The sequence below is a fragment of the Salvelinus alpinus genome, chromosome 11 (genome assembly GCF_045679555.1).
Source record: "Salvelinus alpinus chromosome 11, SLU_Salpinus.1, whole genome shotgun sequence".
NCBI lineage: Eukaryota > Metazoa > Chordata > Actinopteri > Salmoniformes > Salmonidae > Salvelinus > Salvelinus alpinus.
Genome location: NC_092096.1, coordinates 74,732,317 through 74,749,042, shown reverse-complemented (window position 1 = coordinate 74,749,042; position 16,726 = coordinate 74,732,317).

Genomic DNA, 16,726 nt, shown 5'->3' with positions numbered 1-16,726 from the left:
GGCTATATACAGTAGAGAGGCTATATACAGTAGAGAGGCTATAACAGTAGAGAGGCTACATACAGTTGAGAGGCTATATACAGTAGCGAGGCTATATACAGTAGAGAGGCTATATACAGTAGAGAGGCTACATACAGTTGAGAGGCTATATACAGTAGGGAGGCTATATACAGTAGAGAGGCTATATACAGTAGGGAGGCTATATACAGTAGAGAGGCTACATACAGTAGGGAGGCTATATACAGTAGGGAGGCTACATACAGTTGAGAGGCTATATACAGTAGCGAGGCTATATACAGTAGGGAGGCTATATACAGTAGAGAGGCTACATACAGTAGGGAGGCTATATACAGTAGGGAGGCTATTTACAGTAGAGAGGCTACATACAGGCACTGGTTAGTCAGGCTGATTGAGGTAGTATGTACACGTAGATATGGTTAAAGTGACTATGCATATATCATAAACAGAGAGTAGCAGTAGCGTAAAATAGGGGTTGGCGGGGGGTGGGTGGTGGGACACAATGAAGATAGCCCGGTTAGCCAATGTGCGGGAGCACTGGTTGGTCGGCCCAATTGAGGTAGTATGTACATGAATGTATAGTTAAAGTGACTATGCGTATATGATAAACAGAGAGTAGCAGCAGCGTAAAAAGAGGGGTTGGGGGAGGCACACAATGCAAATAGTTCGGGTAGCCATTTGATTACCTGTTCAGGAGTCTTATGGCTTGGGGGTAAAAACTGTTGAGAAGCTTTTTTTCCTAGACTTGGCACTCCGGTACCGCTGTCTTGAAGGAGTTTCCACATATGCTGAGAACTTGTTGGCTGCTTTTCCTTCACTCTGTTGTCCAACTCATCCTAAACCATCTCAATTGGGTTAAGGTTGGTTGATTGTGGAGACCAGGTCATCTGATGCAGCACTTCATCACTCTCCTTGGTCAAATAACCTTTACATAGCCTGGAGGTGTGTTTTGGGTCATTGTCCTGTTGTAAAACAAATGATAGTTCCACTAGGCCCAAACCAGATGGGATGGCGTATCGCTGCAGAATGCTGTGGTAACCACGCTGGTTAAGTGTGCCCTGAATTTGAAATAAATCACAGACAGTGTCACCAGCAAAGCATCACCACACCATCACACCTCCTCCTCCATGCTTCACGGTGGGAACCACACATAGACATCATTCGTTCACATACTCTGCGTCTCACAAAGACATGGCGGTTGGAACCAAAAATCTCAAATTTGGACTCTTCAGACCCAAGGACAGATTTCCACCGGTCTAATGTCCATTGCTTGTGTTTCTTGGCCCAAGCAAGTCTCGTCTTCTCATTGGTGTCCATCAGTAGTGGTTTCTTTGCAGCAATCTGACCATGAAGGCCTGATTCACGCAGTCTCCTCTGAACAGTTGATGTTGAGATGTGTCTGTTACTTGAACTCTGTGAAGCATTTATTTGGGCTGCACTCTGAGGCTGGTAACTCAAATGAACTTATCCTCTGCAGCAGAGATAACTCTGGGTCTTCCTTTCCTGTGGCGGTCCTCCGCAAACTTGATGATTGAGTTGGAGGCGTGCATGGCCACGCAGTCGTGGGTGAACAGGGAGTACAGGAGAGGGCTCAGAACGCACCCTTGTGGGGCCCCAGTGTTGAGGATCAGCGGGGTGGAGATGTTGTTACCTACCCTCACCACCTGGGGGCGGCACGTCAGGAAGTCCAGGACCCAGTTGCACAGGGCGGGGTCGAGACCCAGGGTCTCGAGCTTGATGACGAGTTTGGAGGGTACTATGGTGTTAAATGCTGAGCTGTAGTCGATGAACAGCATTCTCACATAGGTATTGGTCAGTAGTTGTGTTGCAGGTTCTTTGGGCCCTACAGTATGGCCATGGTCAGTAGTTGTGTTGCAGGTTCTTTGGGCCCTACAGTATGGCCATGGTAAGTAGTTGTGGTCAGTAGTTGTGGTCAGTAGTTGTGGTAAGTAGTTGTGGTCAGTAGTTGTGGTCAGTAGTTGTGGTCAGTAGTTGTGTTGCAGGTTCTTTGGGCCCTACAGTATGGCCATGGTCAGTAGTTGTGTTGCAGGTTCTTTGGGCCCTACAGTATGGCCATGGTAAGTAGTTGTGGTCAGTAGTTGTGGTCAGTAGTTGTGGTAAGTAGTTGTGGTCAGTAGTTGTGGTCAGTAGTTGTGGTCAGTAGTTGTGTTGCAGGTTCTTTGGGCCCTACAGTATGGCCATGGTCAGTAGTTGTGTTGCAGGTTCTTTGGGCCCTACAGTATGGCCATGGTAAGTAGTTGTGGTCAGTAGTTGTGGTCAGTAGTTGTGGTAAGTAGTTGTGGTCAGTAGTTGTGGTCAGTAGTTGTGGTCAGTAGTTGTGGTCAGTAGTTGTGTTGCAGGTTCTTTGGGCCCTACAGTATGGCCATGGTCAGTAGTTGTGGTCGGTAGTTGTGGTCAGTAGTTGTGGTCAGTAGTTGTGGTCAGTAGTTGTAAACCTCATTTAGATATATTATTGAATAACGTGGCGATTGAGCAAGTTTAAGAGACTAAACTGCTGGGTGTGACCCTAGATAGCTGTTACAGTCAAAACATAGACTCAATGGGAAGAGGTCTGTCCGTGACAGGGTGTTGCTTTGCCTTCTTGACATCAGTTGACCAGACAAAGGACACATTTTAAAGAGGAAGTGTCACGTTCTGACCATAGTTCTTGTGTGTTTTGCTTGTTTTAGTGTTGGTCAGGACGTGAGCTGGGTGGGCATTCTATGTTGTGTGTCTAGTTTGTCTGTTTCTGTGTTTGGCCTAATATGGTTCTCAATCAGAGGCAGGTGTTTTGTGTTGTCTCTGATTGGGAATCATATATAGGTGGCTTGTTTTGTGTTGGGGTTTGTGGGTGGTTGTTTCCTGTCTCTGTGTTTTCTCTGCACCAGCTAGGACTGTATCGGTATGCCACATTTGTTATTTTTGTAATTGTTAAGTGTTCACTGTTTATCATTATTAAATATGTTGAGCACTGGCTACGCTGCGTCTTGGTCCGATCCCTGCTACACCTCCTCTTCTCTTGAAGAGAAGGAAGGCTGCCGTTACAGGAAGGTTGAAAAATATTTTGAAGAATGTTAAATAAGAAGGTTAAAGAAATGTTAAAGAAGGAGAATGTTAAAAAATAAGAATGTTTAAGAAAAATGTTAAAGAAGGTTGAGGAAGAAACATTTTATAAAGTTGAACAAAAATAAAGTTGAAGAAGAATGTTCAAGATTTAAATGGGGGCTCTTTCTTGGCCCCACAATAATAATGTGATTTGTGCTTTGCCTTCAGCATAAGAGTATGTATTCGGTGTACACACGACTGAGTACAGTAACACATACAGACAGGCACAGTATGTCAACCAATCAACCAATTAATCAGGTCATTCTCTGGAACTGTTTACAACTTGATGAAATAAACAAAAACAAAACCTTGCTTAAGAAATACTGTTTTTTAATTTGTTTGTTTGTTTGTCAACATCAAGGTTTTAGTCATCTGTTACCATGGTTACTAAACCATCCCATTGTGTGTCACGGTAACCAGCAGGCCTGTGTGTTTCATAGGGTAAAATATTATTCTAATTAACTATCGCTACCAACCGCTAATCAGCTTTATCCTCTTCAAAAATCATGTAGTCATGACAACATTGCTGTGAGACTGTGTGCTGTACCAAGTATCAGTGCGGGGGGGTTAAATGGTACATTCTGAGTTCTGCAGTATAAAGGGTGGAAGTTAACGGGGAGTTGGAGGAGTTAACTTCTTTGGGCTGCAGGGGCAGTATTGAGTAGCTTGGATGAAAGGTGCCCATTTCAAACGGCCTCGTACTCAATTCTTGCTCGTACAATATGCATATTATTACTACTATTGGATAGAAAACACTCTCTAGTTTCTAAAACCGTTTGAATTATATCTGTGAGTAAAACAGAACTCATTTTGCAGCAAACTTCCTGACAGGAAGTGGAAAATCTGAAATCGATGCTCTGTTCCAGGGCATCCCTATTAATTTGCTTGATATGTATTAGTATACATGCACTTCATACGCCTTCCACTAGATGTCAACAGGCAGTGAGAGAAGAAATGGAGTGTATATCTTGATCTGAGGTCGAATAAGAGCTCTTGGCATGACGTGACACCAATTTCCTGTTTTCTGGAAGGCGCGAGAAGGAACCGGGTATTGCCTTCTGAAAAGCTGTCGTTATAGACGGCTAATATCTCCGGCTTTGATTTTATTTGATAAATGTGACAATATCATCGTAAAGTATGTTTTTTCAATATAGTTTTATCATATTATTGAATTTTTTTCGGGAGGTTAGGCGTGTTGCGTTCTCTGCGTTTGTTCAGGAAGGAGAGCTTCGCGCCACTTGGCTAGTGTGCTTGCTAATTCAAGAGGGAAAAATGCCATTCTAAAACCAAACAACGATTGTTCCCGACAAAGGACCCCTTGTACAACATTCTGATGGAAGATCATCAAAAGTAGGACCCATTTATGATGCTATTTCATATATCTGTCGAACATGTGTACTATTAGTTTGCGCCCAGATTTTGGGCGCTCTCTCGCCATAACGTAAGCTGCATGTCGTAATGAAGTTATTTTTAGAATTCTAACACGGCGATTGCATTAAGAACTAAGCTATCTTTAATTTGCTGTCCAACATGTATTTTTTAGTAACGTTTATGATTAGTTATGGATTAGATTAGGTGCCTCTCCAAGATTTCTCCGGACATTGTTATTGCATTTTGCCTAGTATTCACATTGTATAACCACGATTTGTGCCGCTAAATATGCACATTTTCGAACAAACAATATATGTATTGTGTAATATGATGTTATAGGACTGTCATCTGATGAATTTTGAGAAGGTTAGTGAAAAAATTAATATCTTTTGCTGGTTTATTCGTTATCGCTACTGTTGGCTTGAATCAATGCTGTTGTGTTTTTGGCTATTGTGGTAAGCTAATATAATGCTATATTGTGTTTTCGCTGTAAAACACTTAAAGAATCGGAAATATTGTCTGGATTCACAAGATGTTTGTCTTTAATTTGCTGTACACCATGTATTTTTCATAAATGTTTTATGATGAGTATTTAGGTATTTCAATTTGGTCTCTGTAATTGTTCTAGCTGCTTCGGTGCTATTTCCGATTGTAGCTGCAATGTAAAACTATGATTTATACCTCAAATATGCACATTTTTCGAACAAAACATAGATTTATTGTATAACTTGTTATAAGACTGTCATCTGATGAAGTTGTTTCTTGGTTAGTTTGGTTGGTTCTTGGTTAGTTAGGTTGGTTTTGTGCAAGCTACCTGTGCTGTGAAAAATGTCTGTGCTTTTTTGTATTTGGTGGTGAGCTAACATAAATATACGTGGTGTTTTCGCTGTAAAACATCTTAAAAATCGGACATGTTGGCTGGATTCACAAGATGTGTATCTTTGATTTGCTGTATTGGACTTGTTAATGTGTGAAAATTAAATATTTCTAAAAAATATATTTTGAATTTCGCGCCCTGCACTTGGACGGGCTGTTGTCATAAGTGTACCGGCACCGCCCTGCAGCCATAAGAGGTCCCTCGACACGATGTATGTGTGTAGTGTATAGTGTATAGTGTGTAGTGTGTAGTGTGCGTCTGTGTGTATAGTGTATAGTGTATAGTGTGTAGTGTATAGTGTGTAGTGTGTAGTGTGTAGTGTATAGTGTAAAGTGTGTAGTGTATAGTGTGCGATTGTGTGTATAGTGTATAGTGTATAGTGTGTAGTGTGTAGTGTGTAGTGTATAGTGTAAAGTGTGTAGTGTGTAGTGTGCGTCTGTGTGTATAGTGTATAGTGTGCGATTGTGTGTATAGTGTGTAGTGTATAGTGTGTAGTGTATAGTGTGTAGTGTATAGTGTGTAGTGTATAGTGTGTAGTGTATAGTGTGTAGTGTATAGTGTATAGTGTATAGTGTGTAGTGTGTAGTGTATCTCCAGTCTCTAATCCAGGAAGTAGACTTTATAAGCCTTGTTCATGTGTTCCAGGAAGATGAATGTGAGGACGGTGTGAGGTCCCAGTCTGGCGTAGTATGGAGTGAAACCCTTCCACAGAGAGAAGAATCCTTCGTTACGGATCACCCTGGCCAACACGTCCTGTAGGGAGAGACAGAGAGACACCCTTCATTACAGATCACCCTGGTCAGGACGTCCTGTAGGGAGAGACAGAGACACCCTTCATTACAGATCACCCTGGTCAGGACGTCCTGTAGGGGGAGACAGAGAGACACCCTTCATTACAGATCACCCTGGTCAGGACGTCCTGTAGGGAGAGACAGAGAGACACCCTTCATTACAGATCACCCTGGTCAGGACGTCCTGTAGGGAGAGACAGAGAGACACCCTTCATTACAGATCACCCTGGTCAGGACGTCCTGTAGGGGGAGACAGAGAGACACCCTTCATTACAGATCACCCTGGTCAGGACGTCCTGTAGGGGGAGACAGAGAGACACCCTTCATTACAGATCACCCTGGTCAGGACGTCCTGTAGGGGGAGACAGAGAGACACCCTTCATTACAGATCACCCTGGTCAGGACGTCCTGTAGGGAGAGACAGAGAGACACCCTTCATTACAGATCACCCTGGTCAGGACGTCCTGTAGGGAGAGACAGAGACACCCTTCATTACAGATCACCCTGGTCAGGACGTCCTGTAGGGAGAGACAGAGAGACACCCTTCATTACAGATCACCCTGGTCAGGACGTCCTGTAGGGAGAGACAGAGAGACACCCTTCATTACAGATCACCCTGGTCAGGACGTCCTGTAGGGGGAGACAGAGAGACACCCTTCATTACAGATCACCCTGGTCAGGACGTCCTGTAGGGAGAGACAGAGAGACACCCTTCATTACAGATCACCCTGGTCAGGACGTCCTGTAGGGAGAGACAGAGAGACACCCTTCATTACAGATCACCCTGGTCAGGACGTCCTGTAGGGAGAGACAGAGAGACACCCTTCATTACAGATCACCCTGGTCAGGACGTCCTGTAGGGGGAGACAGAGAGACACCCTTCATTACAGATCACCCTGGTCAGGACGTCCTGTAGGGAGAGACAGAGAGACACCCTTCATTACAGATCACCCTGGTCAGGACGTCCTGTAGGGGGAGACAGAGAGACACCCTTCATTACAGATCACCCTGGTCAGGACGTCCTGTAGGGAGAGACAGAGAGACACCCTTCATTACAGATCACCCTGGTCAGGACGTCCTGTAGGGAGAGACAGAGAGACACCCTTCATTACAGATCACCCTGGTCAGGACGTCCTGTAGGGAGAGACAGAGAGACACCCTTCATTACAGATCACCCTGGTCAGGACGTCCTGTAGGGGGAGACAGAGAGACACCCTTCATTACAGATCACCCTGGTCAGGACGTCCTGTAGGGGGAGACAGAGAGACACCCTTCATTACAGATCACCCTGGTCAGGACGTCCTGTAGGGAGAGACAGAGAGACACCCTTCATTACAGATCACCCTGGTCAGGACGTCCTGTAGGGAGAGACAGAGAGACACCCTTCATTACAGATCACCCTGGTCAGGACGTCCTGTAGGGAGAGACAGAGACACCCTTCATTACAGATCACCCTGGTCAGGACGTCCTGTAGGGAGAGACAGAGAGACACCCTTCATTACAGATCACCCTGGTCAGGACGTCCTGTAGGGAGAGACAGAGAGACACCCTTCATTACAGATCACCCTGGTCAGGACGTCCTGTAGGGAGAGACAGAGAGACACCCTTCATTACAGATCACCCTGGTCAGGACGTCCTGTAGGGGGAGACAGAGAGACACCCTTCATTACAGATCACCCTGGTCAGGACGTCCTGTAGGGAGAGACAGAGAGACACCCTTCATTACAGATCACCCTGGTCAGGACGTCCTGTAGGGGGAGACAGAGAGACACCCTTCATTACAGATCACCCTGGTCAGGACGTCCTGTAGGGAGAGACAGAGAGACACCCTTCATTACAGATCACCCTGGTCAGGACGTCCTGTAGGGAGAGACAGAGAGACACCCTTCATTACAGATCACCCTGGTCAGGACGTCCTGTAGGGGGAGACAGAGAGACACCCTTCATTACAGATCACCCTGGTCAGGACGTCCTGTAGGGGGAGACAGAGAGACACCCTTCATTACAGATCACCCTGGTCAGGACGTCCTGTAGGGAGAGACAGAGAGACACCCTTCATTACAGATCACCCTGGTCAGGACGTCCTGTAGGGGGAGACAGAGAGACACCCTTCATTACAGATCACCCTGGTCAGGACGTCCTGTAGGGAGAGACAGAGAGACACCCTTCATTACAGATCACCCTGGTCAGGACGTCCTGTAGGGAGAGACAGAGAGACACCCTTCATTACAGATCACCCTGGTCAGGACGTCCTGTAGGGAGAGACAGAGAGACACCCTTCATTACAGATCACCCTGGTCAGGACGTCCTGTAGGGAGAGACAGAGAGAAACCCTTCATTACAGATCACCCTGGTCAGGACGTCCTGTAGGGGGAGACAGAGAGACACCCTTCATTACAGATCACCCTGGTCAGGACGTCCTGTAGGGGGAGACAGAGAGACACCCTTCATTACAGATCACCCTGGTCAGGACGTCCTGTAGGGGGAGACAGAGAGACACCCTTCATTACAGATCACCCTGGTCAGGACGTCCTGTAGGGGGAGACAGAGAGAAACCCTTCATTACAGATCACCCTGGTCAGGACGTCCTGTAGGGGGAGACAGAGAGACACCCTTCATTACAGATCACCCTGGTCAGGACGTCCTGTAGGGAGAGACAGAGAGACACCCTTCATTACAGATCACCCTGGTCAGGACGTCCTGTAGGGAGAGACAGAGAGACACCCTTCATTACAGATCACCCTGGTCAGGACGTCCTGTAGGGAGAGACAGAGAGACACCCTTCATTACAGATCACCCTGGTCAGGACGTCCTGTAGGGGGAGACAGAGAGACACCCTTCATTACAGATCACCCTGGTCAGGACGTCCTGTAGGGAGAGACAGAGAGACACCCTTCATTACAGATCACCCTGGTCAGGACGTCCTGTAGGGGGAGACAGAGAGACACCCTTCATTACAGATCACCCTGGTCAGGACGTCCTGTAGGGAGAGACAGAGAGACACCCTTCATTACAGATCACCCTGGTCAGGACGTCCTGTAGGGAGAGACAGAGAGACACCCTTCATTACAGATCACCCTGGTCAGGACGTCCTGTAGGGAGAGACAGAGAGACACCCTTCATTACAGATCACCCTGGTCAGGACGTCCTGTAGGGAGAGACAGAGAGAAACCCTTCATTACAGATCACCCTGGTCAGGACGTCCTGTAGGGGGAGACAGAGAGACACCCTTCATTACAGATCACCCTGGTCAGGACGTCCTGTAGGGGGAGACAGAGAGACACCCTTCATTACAGATCACCCTGGTCAGGACGTCCTGTAGGGGGAGACAGAGAGACACCCTTCATTACAGATCACCCTGGTCAGGACGTCCTGTAGGGGGAGACAGAGAGAAACCCTTCATTACAGATCACCCTGGTCAGGACGTCCTGTAGGGGGAGACAGAGAGACACCCTTCATTACAGATCACCCTGGTCAGGACGTCCTGTAGGGAGAGACAGAGACACCCTTCATTACAGATCACCCTGGTCAGGACGTCCTGTAGGGGGAGACAGAGAGACACCCTTCATTACAGATCACCCTGGTCAGGACGTCCTGTAGGGAGAGACAGTCTACAGGATATGAATCCAGCCCACGTGATGTGTAGGAGCAGTCTACAGGATATGAATCCAGCCCACGTGATGTGTAGGAGCTGTCTACAGGATATGAATCCAGCCCACGTGATGTGTAGGAGCTGTCTACAGGATATGAATCCAGCCCACGTGATGTGTAGGAGCTGTCTACAGGATATGAATCCAGCCCACGTGATGTGTAGGAGCTGTCTACAGGATATGAATCCAGCCCACGTGATGTGTAGGAGCTGTCTACAGGATATGAATCCAGCCCACCTGATGTGTAGGAGCAGTCTACAGGATATGAATCCAGCCCACGTGATGTGTAGGAGCTGTCTACAGGATATGAATCCAGCCCACCTGATGTGTAGGAGCTGTCTACAGGATATGAATCCAGCCCACGTGATGTGTAGGAGCTGTCTACAGGATATGAATCCAGCCCACGTGATGTGTAGGAGCTGTCTACAGGATATGAATCCAGCCCACGTGATGTGTAGGAGCTGTCTACAGGATATGAATCCAGCCCACGTGATGTGTAGGAGCTGTCTACAGGATATGAATCCAGCCCACGTGATGTGTAGGAGCTGTCTACAGGATATGAATCCAGCCCACGTGATGTGTAGGAGCTGTCTACAGGATATGAATCCAGCCCACGTGATGTGTAGGAGCTGTCTACAGGATATGAATCCAGCCCACGTGATGTGTAGGAGCTGTCTACAGGATATGAATCCAGCCCACGTGATGTGTAGGAGCTGTCTACAGGATATGAATCCAGCCCACGTGATGTGTAGGAGCTGTCTACAGGATATGAATCCAGCCCACGTGATGTGTAGGAGCTGTCTACAGGATATGAATCCAGCCCACGTGATGTGTAGGAGCTGTCTACAGGATATGAATCCAGCCCACGTGATGTGTAGGAGCTGTCTACAGGATATGAATCCAGCCCACGTGATGTGTAGGAGCTGTCTACAGGATATGAATCCAGCCCACGTGATGTGTAGGAGCTGTCTACAGGATATGAATCCAGCCCACGTGATGTGTAGGAGCTGTCTACAGGATATGAATCCAGCCCACGTGATGTGTAGGAGCTGTCTACAGGATATGAATCCAGCCCACGTGATGTGTAGGAGCTGTCTACAGGATATGAATCCAGCCCACGTGATGTGTAGGAGCTGTCTACAGGATATGAATCCAGCCCACGTGATGTGTAGGAGCTGTCTACAGGATATGAATCCAGCCCACGTGATGTGTAGGAGCTGTCTACAGGATATGAATCCAGCCCACGTGATGTGTAGGAGCTGTCTACAGGATATGAATCCAGCCCACGTGATGTGTAGGAGCTGTCTACAGGATATGAATCCAGCCCACGTGATGTGTAGGAGCTGTCTACAGGATATGAATCCAGCCCACGTGATGTGTAGGAGCTGTCTACAGGATATGAATCCAGCCCACGTGATGTGTAGGAGCTGTCTACAGGATATGAATCCAGCCCACGTGATGTGTAGGAGCTGTCTACAGGATATGAATCCAGCCCACGTGATGTGTAGGAGCTGTCTACAGGATATGAATCCAGCCCACGTGATGTGTAGGAGCTGTCTACAGGATATGAATCCAGCCCACGTGATGTGTAGGAGCTGTCTACAGGATATGAATCCAGCCCACGTGATGTGTAGGAGCTGTCTACAGGATATGAATCCAGCCCACGTGATGTGTAGGAGCTGTCTACAGGATATGAATCCAGCCCACGTGATGTGTAGGAGCTGTCTACAGGATATGAATCCAGCCCACGTGATGTGTAGGAGCTGTCTACAGGATATGAATCCAGCCCACGTGATGTGTAGGAGCTGTCTACAGGATATGAATCCAGCCCACGTGATGTGTAGGAGCTGTCTACAGGATATGAATCCAGCCCACGTGATGTGTAGGAGCTGTCTACAGGATATGAATCCAGCCCACGTGATGTGTAGGAGCTGTCTACAGGATATGAATCCAGCCCACGTGATGTGTAGGAGCTGTCTACAGGATATGAATCCAGCCCACGTGATGTGTAGGAGCTGTCTACAGGATATGAATCCAGCCCACGTGATGTGTAGGAGCTGTCTACAGGATATGAATCCAGCCCACGTGATGTGTAGGAGCTGTCTACAGGATATGAATCCAGCCCACGTGATGTGTAGGAGCTGTCTACAGGATATGAATCCAGCCCACGTGATGTGTAGGAGCTGTCTACAGGATATGAATCCAGCCCACGTGATGTGTAGGAGCTGTCTACAGGATATGAATCCAGCCCACGTGATGTGTAGGAGCTGTCTACAGGATATGAATCCAGCCCACGTGATGTGTAGGAGCTGTCTACAGGATATGAATCCAGCCCACGTGATGTGTAGGAGCTGTCTACAGGATATGAATCCAGCCCACGTGATGTGTAGGAGCTGTCTACAGGATATGAATCCAGCCCACGTGATGTGTAGGAGCTGTCTACAGGATATGAATCCAGCCCACGTGATGTGTAGGAGCTGTCTACAGGATATGAATCCAGCCCACGTGATGTGTAGGAGCTGTCTACAGGATATGAATCCAGCCCACGTGATGTGTAGGAGCTGTCTACAGGATATGAATCCAGCCCACGTGATGTGTAGGAGCTGTCTACAGGATATGAATCCAGCCCACGTGATGTGTAGGAGCTGTCTACAGGATATGAATCCAGCCCACGTGATGTGTAGGAGCTGTCTACAGGATATGAATCCAGCCCACGTGATGTGTAGGAGCTGTCTACAGGATATGAATCCAGCCCACGTGATGTGTAGGAGCTGTCTACAGGATATGAATCCAGCCCACGTGATGTGTAGGAGCTGTCTACAGGATATGAATCCAGCCCACGTGATGTGTAGGAGCTGTCTACAGGATATGAATCCAGCCCACGTGATGTGTAGGAGCTGTCTACAGGATATGAATCCAGCCCACGTGATGTGTAGGAGCTGTCTACAGGATATGAATCCAGCCCACGTGATGTGTAGGAGCTGTCTACAGGATATGAATCCAGCCCACGTGATGTGTAGGAGCTGTCTACAGGATATGAATCCAGCCCACGTGATGTGTAGGAGCTGTCTACAGGATATGAATCCAGCCCACGTGATGTGTAGGAGCTGTCTACAGGATATGAATCCAGCCCACGTGATGTGTAGGAGCTGTCTACAGGATATGAATCCAGCCCACGTGATGTGTAGGAGCTGTCTACAGGATATGAATCCAGCCCACGTGATGTGTAGGAGCTGTCTACAGGATATGAATCCAGCCCACGTGATGTGTAGGAGCTGTCTACAGGATATGAATCCAGCCCACGTGATGTGTAGGAGCTGTCTACAGGATATGAATCCAGCCCACGTGATGTGTAGGAGCTGTCTACAGGATATGAATCCAGCCCACGTGATGTGTAGGAGCTGTCTACAGGATATGAATCCAGCCCACGTGATGTGTAGGAGCTGTCTACAGGATATGAATCCAGCCCACGTGATGTGTAGGAGCTGTCTACAGGATATGAATCCAGCCCACGTGATGTGTAGGAGCTGTCTACAGGATATGAATCCAGCCCACGTGATGTGTAGGAGCTGTCTACAGGATATGAATCCAGCCCACGTGATGTGTAGGAGCTGTCTACAGGATATGAATGGTTTGGAACACAGCATCCCCACCATCACACATAATCACCAGGCCGTTTTTTAACTCTGGTTTTCCATCGATCATCCTGGTCTTGACGATGTCGACGGGCATGGATGCTGCCGTGGTTACCAACCCGCTAATCATACTGGCACAGAAATGGAGGAAGATGCCGCCCACAAAATACCCTGCAGAGAGTGAGATAGTTTAAACTTTCCCCCAAGCAGACGTAGGTTCCAGAAGGTGCTAGCCAATAGGAGAGAATGGTGTGTTTTAGAATAGATATGACCGTCTGTGAGATAGAAGAGGGAACACAACACAGCTTACTACCCTTCACTCATTCACATGGATTAAAATGGATTACGGGGGAAATATCCAACAATGAGAGAGGGGACAACAGGAGAAAGATAAACGGAATGTGCTAGCCAATAGGAGAGAGAGAGGGGGGATGAAGGGAATGTGCTAGCCAATAGGAGAGAGAGAGGGGGGATGAAGGGAATGTGCTAGCCAATAGGAGAGGGAGAGGGGGGATGAAGGGAATGTGCTAGCCAATAGGAGAGAGGGGGGATTAAGGGAATGTGCTAGCCAATAGGAGAGAGAAAGGGGGGTGAAGTGAATGTGCTAGCCAATAGGAGAGAGAGAGGGGGGATGAAGGGAATGTGCTAGCCAATAGGAGAGAGGGGGGATTAAGGGAATGTGCTAGCCAATAGGAGAGAGAGAGGGGGGATGAAGGGAATGTGCTAGCCAATAAAAGAGAGAGAGGGGGGATGAAGGGAATGTACTAGCCAATAGGAGAGGGAGAGGGGGGATGAAGGGAATGTGCTAGCCAATAGGAGAGAGAGAGGGGGGATGAAGGGAATGTGCTAGCCAATAGGAGAGGGAGAGGGGGGATGAAGGGAATGTGCTAGCCAATAGGAGAGAGGGGGGATTAAGGGAATGTGCTAGCCAATAGGAGAGAGAAAGGGGGGTGAAGTGAATGTGCTAGCCAATAGGAGAGAGAGAGGGGGGATGAAGGGAATGTGCTAGCCAATAGGAGAGAGGGGGGATTAAGGGAATGTGCTAGCCAATAGGAGAGAGAGAGGGGGGATGAAGGGAATGTGCTAGCCAATAAAAGAGAGAGAGGGGGGATGAAGGGAATGTACTAGCCAATAGGAGAGGGAGAGGGGGGATGAAGGGAATGTGCTAGCCAATAGGAGAGAGAGAGGGGGGATGAAGGGAATGTGCTAGCCAATAGGAGAGGGAGAGGGGGGATGAAGGGAATGTGCTAGCCAATAGGAGAGAGGGGGGATTAAGGGAATGTGCTAGCCAATAGGAGAGAGAAAGGGGGGTGAAGTGAATGTGCTAGCCAATAGGAGAGAGAGAGGGGGGATGAAGGGAATGTGCTAGCCAATAGGAGAGAGGGGGGATTAAGGGAATGTGCTAGCCAATAGGAGAGAGAGAGGGGGGATGAAGGGAATGTGCTAGCCAATAGAAGAGAGAGAGGGGGGATGAAGGGAATGTACTAGCCAATAGGAGAGGGAGAGGGGGGATGAAGGGAATGTGCTAGCCAATAGGAGAGAGGGGGGATTAAGGGAATGTGCTAGCCAATAGGAGAGAGAGAGGCGGGGTGAAGTGAATGTGCTAGCCAATAGGAGAGAGGGGGGATGAAGGGAATGTGCTAGCCAATAGGAGAGAGGGGGGATTAAGGGAATGTGCTAGCCAATAGGAGAGAGAGAGGGGGGGGATGAAGGGAATGTGCTAGCCAATAGGAGAGAGAGGGGGGGATTAAGGGAATGTGCTAGCCAATAGGAGAGAGAGAGAGGGGATGACGTGAATGTGCTAGCCAATAGGAGAGAGAGAGGGGGGATGAAGGGAATGTGCTAGCCAATAGGAGAGAGGGGGGATTAAGGGAATGTGATAGCCAATAGGAGAGAGGGGGGATTAAGGGAATGTGCTAGCCAATAGGAGAGAGAGAGGGGGACGAAGGGAATGTGCTAGCCAATAGGAGAGAGAGAGGGGGGACGAAGGGAATGTGCTAGCCAATAGGAGAGAGAGAGGGGGGGTGAAGGGAATGTGCTAGCCAATAGGAGAGAGGGTGGACGAAGGGAATGCGCTAGCCAATAGGAGAGAGAGAGGCGGGGTAAAGGGAATGTGCTAGCCAATAGGAGAGAGGGGGGACGGAGGGAATGCGCTAGCCAATAGGAGAGAGAGAGGGGGGATTAAGGGAATGTGCTAGCCAATAGGAGAGAGAGAGGGGGGGGGGTGAAGGGAATGTGCTAGCCAATAGGAGAGAGGGGGGGGATTAAGGGAATGTGCTAGCCAATAGGAGAGAGAGAGAGGGAGGGGGGGGGGGTGAAGGGAATGTGCTAGCCAATAGGAGAGAGGGGGGGTGAAGGAAATGTGCTAGCCAATAGGAGAGAAGGGGGACGAAGGGAATGTGCTAGCCAATAGGAGAGAGGGGGGGTGAAGGAAATGTGCTAGCCAATAGGAGAGAGGGGGGACGAAGGGAATGTGCTAGCCAATAGGAGAGAAGGGGGACGAAGGGAATGCGCTAGCCAATAGGAGAGAGGGGGGGTGAAGGGAATGTGCTAGCCAATAGGAGAGAGGGGGGGTGAAGGGAATGTGCTAGCCAATAGGAGAGAAGGGGGACGAAGGGAATGCGCTAGCCAATAGGAGAGAGGGGGGACGAAGGGAATGCGCTAGCCAATAGGAGAGAGGGGGGACGAAGGGAATGCGCTCATATTGATTCAGCTAGTCAGAGTAGCCATTTTATTTCACCTTTATTTAACCAGGTAGGCCAGTTGAGAACAAGTTCTCATTTACAACTGAGACCTGGCCAAGATAAAGCAAAGCAGTGTGACAAAAACAACAACACAGAGTTACACGTGGAATAAACAAACATACAGTCAATAATACAATAGAAAAAGTATATATACAGTGTGTGCAAATGAGGTAGGATAACGGGGGTGAGGCAATAAATAGGCCATAGTGGCAAAATAATTTCTGCTTTGTATACATTTTCAAACATTTCTAAAGAACTGTTTTCTCGTTGTCATTATGGGCTATTATGTCATTATCTGGAATTGTGTCATTATGGGGTATCGAGTCATTATGGGGTATCGTGTCATTATGGGGTATCGAGTCATTATGGGGTATCGTGTCATTATCTGGAATTGTGTCATTATGGGGTATCGAGTCATTATGGGGTATCGTGTCATTATGGGGTATTGAGTCATTTTGTCATTATGGGGTATCGAGTCACTGTGGGGTATTGAGTCACTGTGGGGTATCGAGTCACTGTGGGGTATTGTGTCATT